This window comes from Phallusia mammillata, chromosome 6 (assembly GCF_965637545.1).
Source record: "Phallusia mammillata chromosome 6, kaPhaMamm4.hap1.1, whole genome shotgun sequence".
Lineage (NCBI taxonomy): Eukaryota > Metazoa > Chordata > Ascidiacea > Phlebobranchia > Ascidiidae > Phallusia > Phallusia mammillata.
In genome coordinates, this window is record NC_137257.1 from 22,792,005 (window position 1) to 22,806,518 (window position 14,514).

Consider the following 14,514-nt stretch of genomic DNA (forward strand, 5'->3'; position numbering starts at 1 on the left):
ACGGATGAGTGGTGCGCGAGCGAAAAAAGTTTGAGAAACACTGGTTTATAGAGATCAGTGGGCGGGACGCAAAACATGCCGTTCCGCACGGCTGACGCGAACGCTTGAAGCAAACGCGGTATGTCTGTAGAGCCCTTTACGCGGGGTGCTTGTTCATCCCGTTACCAAAGCAGTCAGACAATAGTTTCTCAACCCTCTCGCGACAATTTGCATAATCAATGAGAAATGAGTGAAAGAGGGGATAGCGAAGGATCATAGAGCAACCTCACTATGAATGGCAAAGAAAGAAGCCAGGCATCTCTGAACAAAACGGGGTGGGCTGGGTTGGATAGACAACCCGACCTTACCCTTTCAACGTTATCCCTGTGGTAACTTTTCTGAAACTTCGCTTGAATCTTCACGCAACAGGGATTCAAGTCAGTTCAGTAAGCTTCATAATTTTGCAAAAGGTTTTCAATAGGAGGAAGTCTCAAAACCCATCTTGAAAAACAGATAAAGATTGCTTCCCTTCTATTGTGTTGTACCACAAGGGTAATTCCGGGACCGACACAATGAACATAACGCATTTTCGGAAACTCATGTTGAAATCTTGCCTCAACACCACACATTTTGCCGCGCATATTGGCGGCTCCATCATATGTGCCTGACCACGACCATTACCCACATGTAAGCCGTAAGAATTAACATTTTCACTTATCAGGAACTGTTTTGTAAATATGAGAAACGACTTTACAGATAGTATCAACACACAACTATTATATTTTTGCCATTTGTATTATTATTTTCACACATATGTAAAAATCTGGTGGAAATACTTGTACCGCTGCCTCAGGTGTATGGAAACATATTTCCCACAGGCTTCCTAATCATACAAAAAAATTAATAAACACTCCAAGTTACCAACAATATCTTGCGAGTTGCTTTCACATATGTATGTATCACAACTAATCAGTCAATTGAGCTCACATAAAACAACAAATGGTACATGCATGAGTGCGAAGGCGTGCATATTGGGTAACAAAAAATCAACTTAAACACAAAACAAGAGCAAACTCTTACATCAAATGAAACTATCTAAAGCATGGTGCAAATAATTTTGCTTCTTTTGTCTCTTTTGATGAGGAGATTTTTTATTGAGATAACATGGGTGAACAACTTTTCTTTTTCTTGAGCAAAGTTGGCAATAAAATACAGGGCAACCTGTTTGTTTAACTGCAAATGGGAAGATTTTGGCTTAAGGTTATACTCATTATGATAAACCTGATGTAATATGTAAGAGTTGACTAAACTTGCATCCAAAACAAAGTAAAACAGTCTATGACAGGGGCGGGCAACTTCTCCAGTCGGCGGGCCTGATATGGGAAAATGAAGTACTTGGCGGGCCGGATTCCTGAATCGATACATTAATCCCGTCTTTATCCATTGATTTGAAACGGATTTTTGACCACCTAAACCAGGGGTCTTTAACCTTTTTGGCTCAATCGCCCCTTTTTCAAGGCACTGGCTCAAAATCACCCCCCTATAAGATTGATTTTTGTACCAAGGATCTGCCTTTTGAGCAGATGTGGGCGGTTAGATTCACCTAGCAACACGAAAGCTTTAGTAAACAGTTAAAATCTAATTTGATTGCTACTAGAACACGCTATGTCAATTTCATGCAATTCTTCTAACGCATCTTAGAATTTTTTTTTCAATCATAGATAAAACAATTACGATTGTGCGCAAACAATCGCCTTCTTTTGTTGAAAACAATGACTCGGTAGAGGAGAATCCTAAATGATACAAATACTTTTTTTGGAAGCGCTTGTAGGCCTATAGCAGGGGTGATCAAATTGTAAGTGAATAAATTCATTTTTGATATTTTGTGTTGCTGCTCTTTTAAAACTAAGTTTTGTGATATGTTTGAGTTAAAGCTCGTTACCATTGTATTTAAAAAGTACGGCCCGTCACCATACATAGCCTCAATAAAGTGTCCCATGTGGCAAACTAAATACCCAACCTTGCTTTCGAGATCACAAAAAGTACAAACAATCCCCAGTAAACACAATGTATTCAAATAGCAGTTTGTTTGAGCTGATGCGTCCCTATACGAATGCGTTCCGCAAGTCAAAGTTAGCCAAGTCTCGCTGTTCTTGTACATATTTATACAATCAGTAATGTTAAAATCCCCCCCCCCCCCCCCAACTTCCAAAATTGTCAAAATCGCCCCTTGGGAGCGATATGGAACCCGTTGGAGAACCCTGACCTAAACCAAATACATTCAAAAACATCACAAATACAATACAGTCCAAACAATTTAGCTGATATAACGTAAAATTATTCACCACAGCAAATTTAATGCATACACCACAGACTTAGATACTGCTGAAACACTAACTAGGGTATACGCGTGGAAACAGAGGAAACCGTGAAAGCAGGCCACACGTGGCTGGCAGTTATGTCGTAACAATGGACGTATGGTGCAATGGTAACAACGGCGGGAAAGTTTCGTGGAACGTTACTGTCCGTTACAACTGGAATTTGACGCAGCAAGCAAGTAGTGGGGGATTGCGGGAGACTTTGTTCGCGGGCCATATTATCATGAAAGACCTGAAACTGCCTGTGGGCCGCTCAAAATGCCGTCGCGGGCCGGATACTTCTTTGATTTTTTTCACACAGAATAATATACTTTGAGCTAATCAAATCGATTAACTCCTCTCATTGGACAGGATATCTTTGTTCTTGATCCATCTTTCTGTGTTCTTCGAACTTCAACTGTATCTTCAGGGTGGTGGGCAGTGGTAAGCAGGTTTACTATTCGATTGTTTTTCCATTGTATTGCACAAACATTTTCTTTAGTTGATGAATTTGATTCACCACAAACAAGATGGCTTTTTTGTTTGCCCGAAGAGTGCCAACTAAAAACATATTTGCCTCATGCAAAAACATTAACAATTCAAATGAAGTGTAAAAAAAAGCAAGAAGTATTGGATGATTCTATTGTTCAGTACATATGGTTTAACTTGGTAATTTCACCACTTTGGTAACAAGTGAATCACTTGGTTTAACAGATTTAGATGATCTGTCAGTATAAATTTCGAACTAAGATGAACAACAGGTTAATGGGTCAGCTCTTACCCCAGCTTTATATCCTCTCTTTATTGGCTATAGTGGCATATACTGTTTCATTGCATTTCTCCCCTTGAACAAAATCATAGACTCATCCACAGACTGAAAAGAAGAATGCCTTTATTCAATTTGTGCAACATTATTAAAATGGTTATGAAGTTTATCATAGCCTGAAATCCCTCTCTCGATTGCAGTTGTATTGTCATTGCAGTGAAGAGCTTCAGTTATTTTTTTAAAGGTTTAAATTTTATAACTTGGTGAATCGACTCGACAAGTAATATTGGATCTGATGACCAAAATCAATCAACTGAAGGTAACTTGTGAATTTCCATCAAAATGCATATCCCCACAAATGCCTTCATCTCATTAACTGAAATTGGGGACCAGTATTTGTTAGTTTCATCTATCACAATGTTCCACAGAGTGTCATTATAAAATCTCTCAAAAAATGTCCTGAAACTGTTAGAGACCCAAAGTCATGGGTGGCACTAGGAGAAACAGATGCCGAGCCAAAATCTGGGAGCTCATTAAAGAAAGAACAAGGTCTTAAAGACCAACCATTAATATTATCAACACTGTTTCTGTTTTCTATATCTGAAGTTTGTACATTTTCTGCATCCTCCTCTCCACTATTTTTCTCAGCTGAGAAGCTTGTGGACAACAAACTAAGATCAGCATCTGTTCTTTCTGTTTGATCATGTGACCTTTTTCTTGTTACTCTTGCTAGCAACTTCCGATTTTTTGTCTCGACTAGTGCACTTTTGTTTAAACCATGTATTGTCTCAATGCTGTTACTGGGGCATATCACTTTAACAGTGTCTTCTTCCTGATTATCTGGTGTGACACAGAACATTGACTCTGCCAAAACTTCTTTCCCCTCCTCTGCTATATCACCCTCTGCTTCAGAATCACCACAATTCTCTGCTGGTAATGCAAACAATTCATCCAAAGCTTCATCAGCAGTAAATAATTTTTGCCTTGACATCACTACAGCATGCAGTTTTTATCAAGATGACCCTGTAAAATTCATGTGGAATGTATCTAAAACTTTTACAAAAATGCAAACTAGCTGCACGTTAGGTAACTCAGTACTTTAGTGTGCAATGTAATGGGCGTAGGTAAAAATGTTCCCACTGGGGACCCTGTCCAAAATCAGTTCTACATGACTATGACCTTTAACCATGGAATGCCCATCAGTGAAACTGAAAGTCATACTAAAGAATTTTGATACTGTTATCTGTCCAAAAAAAACAATGTTTGCTTATCTAAGCACAAACATCCCGGGCTACAGCAAAAATCCATTTTTCATTAATGAACAGTTTAATAAAAACAGCAGGGACACCGAACAAAAACCCATCGGTTATCGAGTCAAGTGTCCAGTTATTTGAATGATGCTTAAAGTATTGTAGATGTGTTCTGCCGTAGGATCGCAATCGACTGCACAAACCTGGCGTGGTACGTCCGGTTGCATAAGACGGTGGTTGCACTAAAAAAGGAAACACCAGCTCGGTTCCTCGGAACATTTCCTGTGATCCCGTAGGCAGACCCGGGTGTCCCGAGGACAGTTCGTTGCGATGGTAGTTGGTTTAAAAGTGGCCGTCGCTCATCTCCTCTGCTTCCCAGGTTTCGTAGAATCGATGGCGGGGATCTCATGTGGAAGTTGAAGGTGATGACTGTTCTCGTCCCGGTTGGCAGATCTGAAAAGTCAAATCCTACGGCAGCACTTTGCTCTTTTATGTGTGACTACGGAATGTTGGTCATATGTATAATAGACAAAATAAGCGAACATGCAAAAAAAAAAAACGATAGCAATAAAAGCACACTAGGCTAAAACTGTAGGAGGAGAATGAGAAACAAAAATCAGTGTATGTGGAGAAGCTGTGGGTAATTGTTCTGGTGCGTCTGGAAGCCTGGAAACGGAGGTGTATCAATGGATTGGTGGTATTGCATCAGTAGATGCAAACGGTACTTTTTTTATAAAGGAAGAGCGACACAGGGGAAATGAGTTTTCAAATGGAAACATATTTGTCTATGCCTTTTTAACGACAAAGTACCAGACGGGAACATTTTTCCCTTGGCCCAACAAAGGGTTAAAGCAGGGGTGTCCAACACGTGGCACGCGTGCCAAAAGTGGCAAGCAGAGCATTTGAAAGTGGCACACAAGTTTTTGCGAATTCAGATGGTAAACATTAGGATTTGTCACGCAATTAAATTTGTTTGTATTGATTCTTCTTGGCCTTTATTCTAACTTCTGTAAAGATTATCAGTAGTAAAGTTACACAACCCACTATATAAGTTGTTCTTTTTTGACAAAACTTAAGCCCCGTTGCAAACTATTTGTATCTTGCGTCGCATAAACATAATAAATGGTTTTTAGAGTGTCATAAATTGATCCCGTACCGTTATGACGCTTAAGAAATGGTTTTGAAAAAGTACCAAACGTTGGCACGCCAGTATATTTTAAAACTAAATTTGGCACGGCGGTGTGTTCGAGTTGGACACCCCCGGGTTAAAGTAAACGCAACGGCTTTGGGGCAAACGTCGTGGACACTATACACACCATCTACGTAACATACGCATCAACTGATTTGTTGTTTTGTCGTAATATCCGTTGTCTCATCAACCATGATGCTAAATCATTTGGAAGACTTCAAATGAATCTTCCCACTTTCCCACGTAGCATTGAATGCTGTATTTTCTTCTGACGCGAAATTTTGTTTCCGTATTTAACGTGTAATGTTACGTGCACACACACACTCTATACCAGGGGCGGGCAACATACGGCCCGCGGGCCGGACGTCCATTCTTACGACATAACTGCCAGCCACGTGTGGCCTGCTTTCATGGTTTCCTTTGTTTCCACACGTATAGCCTAGTTAGTGTTTCAGCAGTATCTCTAAATCTGTGGTGTATGCATATTAAATTTGCTGTGGTGAATAATTTTATGTTGTATCAGTTAGATTGTTTGGACTGTATTGTATTTGTGATGTCCTTGAATGTGTTTGGTTTAGGTCAGGGCTCTTCAACGGGGGCAAAAGAAGGCGATTTGTTTGCGCATAATTGTAATTGTTTTATCTATGATTAAACAATTTTTTCTAAGATTCGAAGTGCATAAAATAGAATTGCATGAAATAAACCTTGCGTGTTGTGTAGCAATCAAATTAGGTTTTAACGGTTTACTGAAGCTTTCGTGTTGCTAGGTGAATCCAACCGCCCACATCTGCTCAAAAGGCAGAACCTTGGTTCGAATAACAATCTCATAGGGGGGATTTTGAGCCAGTGCCTTGAAAAGGGTACGATTGAGCCAAAAAGGTTGAAGACCCATGGTTTAGGTGGTCAAAAATCCGTTTTAAATCAGTGGATAAATACGCGATTAAATTATCGATTCAGGAATCCGGCCCGCTAAGTACTTCATTGCCATAGATGCCAAAGACCAGTGGTTCTCAAACTGGGGTCCGCCAAGCGATTTTAAGAGACGTGAGGAGCAAAAAATACTTTTACATTCGTATGTAATTTCAGCTGCAAACTTTTACAGACAAATGAGTGTCCCGTGACAAAATGGATATATTGCTTCATTTTCAAGTAACAAAAAAGCGATTGTTTGCGTGCAATTAAACGGTTTTCACAGGCCAACTTAGTGCAAGGTTAGTCCCAATTAGCGATTCGAAATTGGGAAGTTGCTCACTGATGCCGCACAACAGGAGTAAAGATTACTGGTTAAAAACACGAACGATTTAGGATAAAACCAAACGATTAAGGAGCCAATTGGATTCGTTACTTGTGACTGTTTCTGCTAATTTCGTAAGGCTATTATAATTTGCGACGTGGAGCACGGACGCCAGCATCATAAAAAATATTTGGACGGTCTTTACACATTTTTATGTTTCTTTAAACATATCTGCATTTGTCAAAGTGAGGTTTGAAAAAAACGGAGGCTTGTTTTTATCTTTTAGCGACTTTATGCACAGTAATACTGAAGAAAAAAGCAAAACAAACCATAAACTGTTTTTTTCGGTTTTTATGGGATAAGTGAAACTTAATGTTGAATGAGTTGCATTAGACACACAACTTTCGCATGCTCAATTACTTTTAGGGTGTGCAAAAGAAACCTGAAGTAGGTAAATCATTGCATCGTTTAGCACTACACATACTCATTGTTTTCGAATTGATTTAAACAACAGATAATGACGCAATAAATGTTGCTTACCACACAAAATTTCAAACGAACGGGACAAAGGATCGTGATTAAGTTTCTATTATTGTTCTCTCTGAAGTTCTGAGTTTATTTTTAACAAAAGCTGAAACAGGAGGAGGTTGGCTTGTTTTCCTTTCAAACAAGTTTACGCTCTTGGAAATTCAAAGTATCTCTTGACTATAAATTCACTTTTTCTGCCAAGGTAACCCGTTTTTTCAAATTGTTTTCTCTGGAGTAAACTTTCCTCACCAAGTTTGTAGAAATGAAACACGGATTGTACCTTCTTTATTCTAGCCTGTGGTTCAATTCCGTGAGCTTAACTTCGTAACCCTTAAAGAACTCTTATTAAAAAGCGCCACATAGCCTCAAATGTATCTCAGTGATATTGCAATAAAATACACCACATCCAGGGGAGAATTCTGGTTCACTATTTGGAAATACTGTGAAATACTTTTACTCAGTAACATATTTTTGAATGTGGATAAAAAATCGTAGACAAAAACCAGTGTTACAAAAAAATAATACAAATTTGCAGCAAAGTAATGACAAAAATCATTACAAACTAGCATCTGCATTGGGACATATGTGTGATGGTTAAAACTTAAAATAGTACACATATCCTCCTTGCATCTAACTTGTCAGGGTTTTAGTGGCAACATCTCTTTGCCTTGCCTCCTAATAAAACACAAATTATATAAAATAATTACACACCAACAGTGTGCACAGTCTGCAGCTTATCATTTATTGGCTCGATGCTTAACAAGCTTTACCTGACAACCAAATTGTGTTTTTTTGCTAAAGAGCCTGTATGTGTTAGTTTCAAATTTTGTTAACAACAGGAGTGTCTGCTAAATCAATTAAACTACGTACGGCTTCTCCGTTACAATGGTTCAATATTAATTTGAACAAACACAGTTTATTTTATTACCAGTCAAACAAAATCTGGTCAATTGACCCCCAATACTTTACAAATAGATCGAATAACGGTCAAATACTAATTTAGGTAAAAGTTAGAAGTTTAATCTTCTTACAAACCGAAAGTAATGGATATAAAGGTAACTCATGTAAATTTGTTTCATTTCCCACTGCATCTGCAAAACTCGCTCATCCTCCTTGACGCCACAATCCTTATGGTTGTGCTGTTGTCGCATCTATTCTTATTCTTGACACACAGGGAATATAAGCTTGGCTTGAACTACCTGGCCTGTAATTAATCCAAAACAATCTAATTAGAGCAATTAGAAGTCAATTATCTCCAAACAATTTGGAAAAAAATACCAAAGTAATACACAATGATATTAGTAAAGTACCTTCTCCCATGGATAAATTATGATTTTTTTGTATAGAAACTGTGCCAGAATTTATTTATGCTTTTATTTGCGCTGCAAATCTTATTCAAAAAACCTAAAAAAAATTAAATGCGGAAAACAAAATTGTCGGTTTGCACAATAAATATGTGGCCTGATAGCGCTGTTACTGTTGCAATTCTTTCGTTTACAAAGCCTCTTCTTTTTTCGCGATTTTCAGTTAATTTTATAAGAAGTCCTTGGTAGACAGGTCGTGGTGGTGCGTTCAGATCTGCTAGTTGCACTACATCTAAAGAGAATGAACGTGAAAACTTGTGTTGAGTAACAGGCGAGTTGGTCCTTGCGGAATCCAGTTGTCGAAGGGTTGTAGTGCTTGAGTTAATTCCTCATCGGTCTTATGTGAGTGCGAAAGTAGCTCGAGGCCGTTGGTGAATTTTGCGAATCGTGATGTTGAAGTTTGTAGAGCTCTTCTAGAATTTGGCAGCAACCGGCGCACATTAAACCAATCATTCAAGGCAAACTTGCAAACTGCCTTCGCACACACAGAATGGTTCAAAGCAACCTCAGTAACACCGGGCATATCCTAAGGTTTTTAAATGAAAGGAGGTTGTTTTGCCATTGTCTCCAAACGAACCACAAGCTTCTAACCATTGACAATGTGTGTCTGAATAAAGTGTTGTTTGTTGCCGTGCAGTTTAAGGCAACAGGAAATTGCAATTTCGTCTTTCTAGAATGCCCGTTGGCTACGACTTAAGAAAACATGTGGAGGTCTTCTGGAACTAGTCGTGCATAAGCTAAAGCTTGCAAAGATCTAAAAGATATGTGAAGAAGTGCGTCTTAGAAAAAATATGTGTCATTACTCAGGTAGACCATTTTGCATCCGACCAGTATGATTTTGTTGATTTGGTAGCGCTTCAAGTGGCGATTTGCCATGTAGTAAGTACATCCACATGAAATGGAGCAACTTCGAGCCGTTTTTTGAGCAGGTGTAACGATTTGGCACATCTCTGCTCGTTGCACCCATACCGGAAAGAGATACTTTTTGGTGTTGGCAGATGTGTAGGCAAGTTGGGTGTTGGTCAAGGCGAAACTGATTTCGGGTTCGCTTGGTGTCATTGTGTTGTGATGTGTCTCAATGCCATGGAATGGCTGTCGAACTTTGGAAACTGATAGAAAAGAGTCTTTGTACTTGTGAGTAGAAGTCCTCTTTTGCCCATTTGAAAATCCATACTTGATTGAAGCGACAAAAGCAGTGGCAGTGAATCGAAATACGCTCGTATGTTTAAAGTTTGGTCAACGTCGATGCGTCTAAAAATTAATTGTTTAGTGTTGTCGAAATGTGTCCGTACATCGCCGACGGAAATGTCGTGCGCCGTTTGGTTGCTCTTCTGTGTGCGATAGGCAGTTGTCGCGAGGGTTTCGTCGGTGATGTTAATGGTGGCTGCCAAACGGTCGATGTTAATTTTCGTTCTGTCCTTAAGACAAAGTATCAAGGGTGCGTGCAAAGTTTCCGGTTGCTGGAATTCGAAACGATGGAATAGGTGATCACGTTGCCCTTTCCGAGAATTGAATTTCGCCAAGTCTATTCCCCGTAGATATTTCTGAAGAATGTGGGCAATGTGCATCGTTTCCACAATCCCAGGTTTAGTTTAATCACGGCCTAAAGATGACCAGGAGGGCTGTGGAAAGGTCCATTCGTAGGGGCTGATGGTGATGAAGACATCTGGCAAACCGAATATCAGAAAACAGTGTTGCCATTGCCAGTATGTTGGGAGTGTTTAGAATCTAATACTCTTCGTTTCTTGGCAGTCTCTATTGCACCTGTAATTGTTTTGAAAATCCAACGATCGTACTGAAAGCGTATAATTTCAAAGTTTTCACCGTTGTCGCTGCTTTTGCAAAGCCTTTTTCATACTTGTGTGGCTTCTGTTTCTCGAAATTGAGGATTTGCACCACTCTCGACGCCAATACAGCACTGGCCATATTGCGCGGTTCAGATATGGTTCGTTGCAAACAATGGAGAAGTTGGGCTTTTGCAGGAGCTCGTTGCGTTCATGCATTTGGACAAAGGTCTTGTATTGACTTAACGGGCAAGACATCAACCAGTCGTATGCACATAGAAGGGCCGTACGTTTGTGTTCGTCAGTAATGGCGTTGATGGTTTGCAGTGGTTCAATGTGATACAAAACATTCGTCTTTGCCGCGACAACCACGTCGTACTTTTCGAGTGTTACCAATGCGACCGTAGTACACTGTTAAAACCACTGGCAGCAGTTTTTACATGTATAACACGTAAAATCTACTGTGACTTTCACAGTACGTGTATTTTCACGTAAAAACAAAATTACTGCCATTATCACTGTAAAATTTACGTGCTAAACCAGTGGCAGCAGTTTTACCACAAATATCCTGGTAAATTGTACTGTAAAAATATCTGTAAAATACTGCACCACAATGACTCTTTTTTTTTCGTTTGGATTTACTTTCTGTAGCAACACTAACAATTGTTAACAATCAGCACACCTATAAATAGAACGAACCTCGTGCCAAGGCCGATTTGAAAGCAGTTCTCAAACAGTTTCCCATCAGAGCAGCAGTTTTTTAAGATGATTTAGCAAGTTGGTGGAACAACATCGGATAAAGATTTTCACACAAATGCAAAGAAAGTCTAAAAAATAATAATGTAAAAACGTTTACTGTGTTTCAATGCACAATGTTCAAAAGGTTCTCCATTTTGCCTTCAAAAAATCGAAAAAATATACTTGTCAATGCCAACCAGCATCCTGTTTTCAAAACACTTTCAAGCAGGGTTGTACGTTGGGCTGTTGGAATTTGGGCTAAGTTTCAATAAAACTGACTAAATTTTGGCCTGACTTTACACTTGGCCACACTTGTTCTGTAATTTCACTTTAGTAAATCTAAATTCAGACTTCCATGTCAATATTCGGGTTTGGGCTTAGGTTTCAATAAAACTGACTTAATTTAGGCCTGGCTCTACACTCGTTCCTATTTTTGTTGTTATATCCCCTTATTAAATCTAAATTTCGAGCCTAATTTATACTTTTTTGCCAACCTTCGGGTTTGGGTCGAGTTTCGGGCTTGTTCTTTGGAGAACAAGAGCACACTAAAATGCACACTTCGTTTATTTTAACGAACACCGAGTGATATGCAGTAAAAATTATGCAGCACTATTCTGTGCAGACTGGATTATCCTGCCAAGGGCCAGTACTTTTGGGTGCGTTCCACCTACACACCTTCGTTTTAGTCCCTGATCCATTGATTTCAGCAAAGTACCTGCACAAAAGATAATGTTTTCTTTGCAAGAACCAGACACTTAAGTTTAAAGTTTAATTAAACTTTGTCAAATATACTTTTTATTAACAAGAACTTGCTAACCGTTGGATAAATTCTAGAGATGCTTGTGAACTTCGAGGATACTGTATGTTAAACACATAGAACGAGCAAAAGAGGCCAGCGAAAGCTGTAAAATAGTCACAGCATTCATAAATCTGGTTTCTTTCACCAATAATACGAACTTGTTGGCTGATGCCGGTGAATTGCCTGGAATTGTAAAGAGCAACACATCATCCGACTAAATAATTGAGTACACATTACCATTTATAACATGTCATACCTATAGCAATTATAAAGGATTACATGTATAACCCCCTCTTGTAAAAACCCAAATTTTGATAAACCAACAAGCACCTTGAAATTTTAGGGGTAGGGGTAGAGGGAGTCGAAAAAACGTGTTGCGGGCTTAATGAGTTTTACTGCCGGAGGGTGCATGAATATTTACGGGTAGATATGTCGGTCGTAATAATACGACCGGTGGAGTCAGAAATAGAATTTAGAATGGAAATGCTAGAGGAGTTTAGAAGAACTGCGACACCGCCGCTGGCAGAGCCTTTGTGTGGTGCCGAGTTTAAGAGGATGGGGCCGGAAGTCCATTCGGAATTCCACAGGGATGCGGTTTGGGGATAGAGTGGGTTTCTTGAAGGCTAAAAAGGTCAAAGTTTAAAGATGACGGAACAGGGCGTGCCGTTTGGAAGCCTGGCCTATGCGTTTACATTGAGGGTACAAACTTTCAGGTACTTGGTCGTCGCCATTTTATCGTTTCAAAAGAAGAGGGGGCGAAAAAGGTACAACAGTTTATTAAAAAAGGTGGCATTAAAGTCCGTGGGGATTCGCGCTTTACACGTGCACAGGATTCTTTCTCGTTAGGCTATAACAGTTGCGTTGTTCAGTGGCGTACGTGCCACATTTGCACTTAATGTTATTTTGCACAAGTCTTAAAGAGTTTCTTTTTAAGGGTTGGTCACAAGCGGTTCCCAAACCGGTTGCATATGCATTGCAATAGCAGCGTTTGTTAGCATTTGTAATATTGAAACTATTCAACCTTGCAGTGCAGAACTTTTCAGCCATTCGCAGGTGTATGGGTGGAGCCTAGCCGCGAACGACGAATCTTCTGTTGCTTCACCGGCCTGGACGGCCAAACCATACGGTCTGATAAAATTCTCGGGGAAATGATGGAAAAACGGCAGACCTTGCTTCTTTGAAGGGCTTGTGCCAGTTGCTGGTGCCTGTCTCTTCTTTGACATGTTTCTTTTTTTTCCAACACGAGGGCTCAGAGCCCAGGTGGTACCTGATGATAAGACCCGGGGGTCGTGGCACCAGCCTGAGGTTTGTATCATCATTGCCTTTGTGTGTGTATTTTTATTCAAAACAACATACGCTCGAAAATAAAACAGCAGATGAGGCGCAAGTGAAAGTACTCTAAACAGATGGGGGTTGGGTTTGCGCAAATAAAAAAAAACGTTGGAAAGACAAAAACGAAACGAGGCAGTACTGAAAGACAGGATAATTTTACTCATATAGTTTGAAATACCTCTACGGCGCGGGTTAATACCTCCGAAAAGGTAAAGTCTGGCCTGTTCCGCAGGACAGAAAGTTTAAAGTTAAGAGATCTCTTCAGGGAGTGGGTGAGGTCCAGTTGAGTTGTCTTCGTAGGTTGCATATTCTTGAATTTGTTTCTAGTTTTCCAGATGATGTGATTGAGGGTGGTGTTTAGAAATGCAATTAGAAAGTTAAAGGGAGGAGGGAGATCTGTTTGTGGAAAGTAGAGTCTAGTGGGGGAGTGAAAGTAAGAAGTTGGCTGTCCTGGTGTTGATTGAAAGATGTTCGTCGCTTGATTCAAGAGGGGCTGTATGGAAGGGCAGGTGTGGAAGAGGTGGGGTTCATTTTCGTATGCGTTGTGGCAGAGACATTGGGAGTCGTTGTCGAGGAGGTGGAGGTGGAGGGAAAATTTGTAGTTAAGGGGAAGAATTTGATGAGCCAGTCGGTAGTTAAATGTTTTAATGTAATTTGGAAAGAGAGGGTGGTGGATGTTTGGCCAGTGGACGAGGGAAAGTTGGTGGTCGTCGGGGTTGGAGATCCTTTCGTAGTGGGGTTTGATTTTGGGGCAGGTTAACTCGGTTTCGGTTGGTTGGGTTTGATGGAGGATGGTAAGAATATGTTTGTAATGAGGGGATGGGGGAGAAAGTTCCAGGTTCGTAGGTTGAAGAGTTTAGAAAGTTGAAGTCCGATATTGTATTCTATGAGTTGGAGTTGGGGAGTTGATGCTGTATCCAAGATTCTGTGAAGGTAGTATTTTTTGATGGATGAGAGAAGAAAAAGATCCGCGTATGGGGATGTTGGCGGCGCCGTAACCGCCGTGGTAATGGTCCGCCGCCAGGGTTCGAATGGGAAGGGTGGGATTGTGGTGTCCTACAATGAAGGCTAGCTAAAAGAGACAATCAACGAGCCATCAGTTGCTTTATGTTCAGATTTCTGATGCTTTCTTCTCCTGTTTTTTGTTATAAATTTTGTTTTGGATGAGTTCAATGCAGCAACGGAACTGTTTAT

General features: G+C 40.0%; 1 pseudogene; it reads right to left on the reverse strand.

Annotated features, from left to right (window-relative positions):
• Positions 1–9,310: 9,310 nt before the first annotated feature.
• LOC145234506 (uncharacterized) lies at positions 9,311–13,211 on the reverse strand (annotated as a pseudogene).
• Between the last annotated feature and the right edge of the window lie 1,303 nt (positions 13,212–14,514).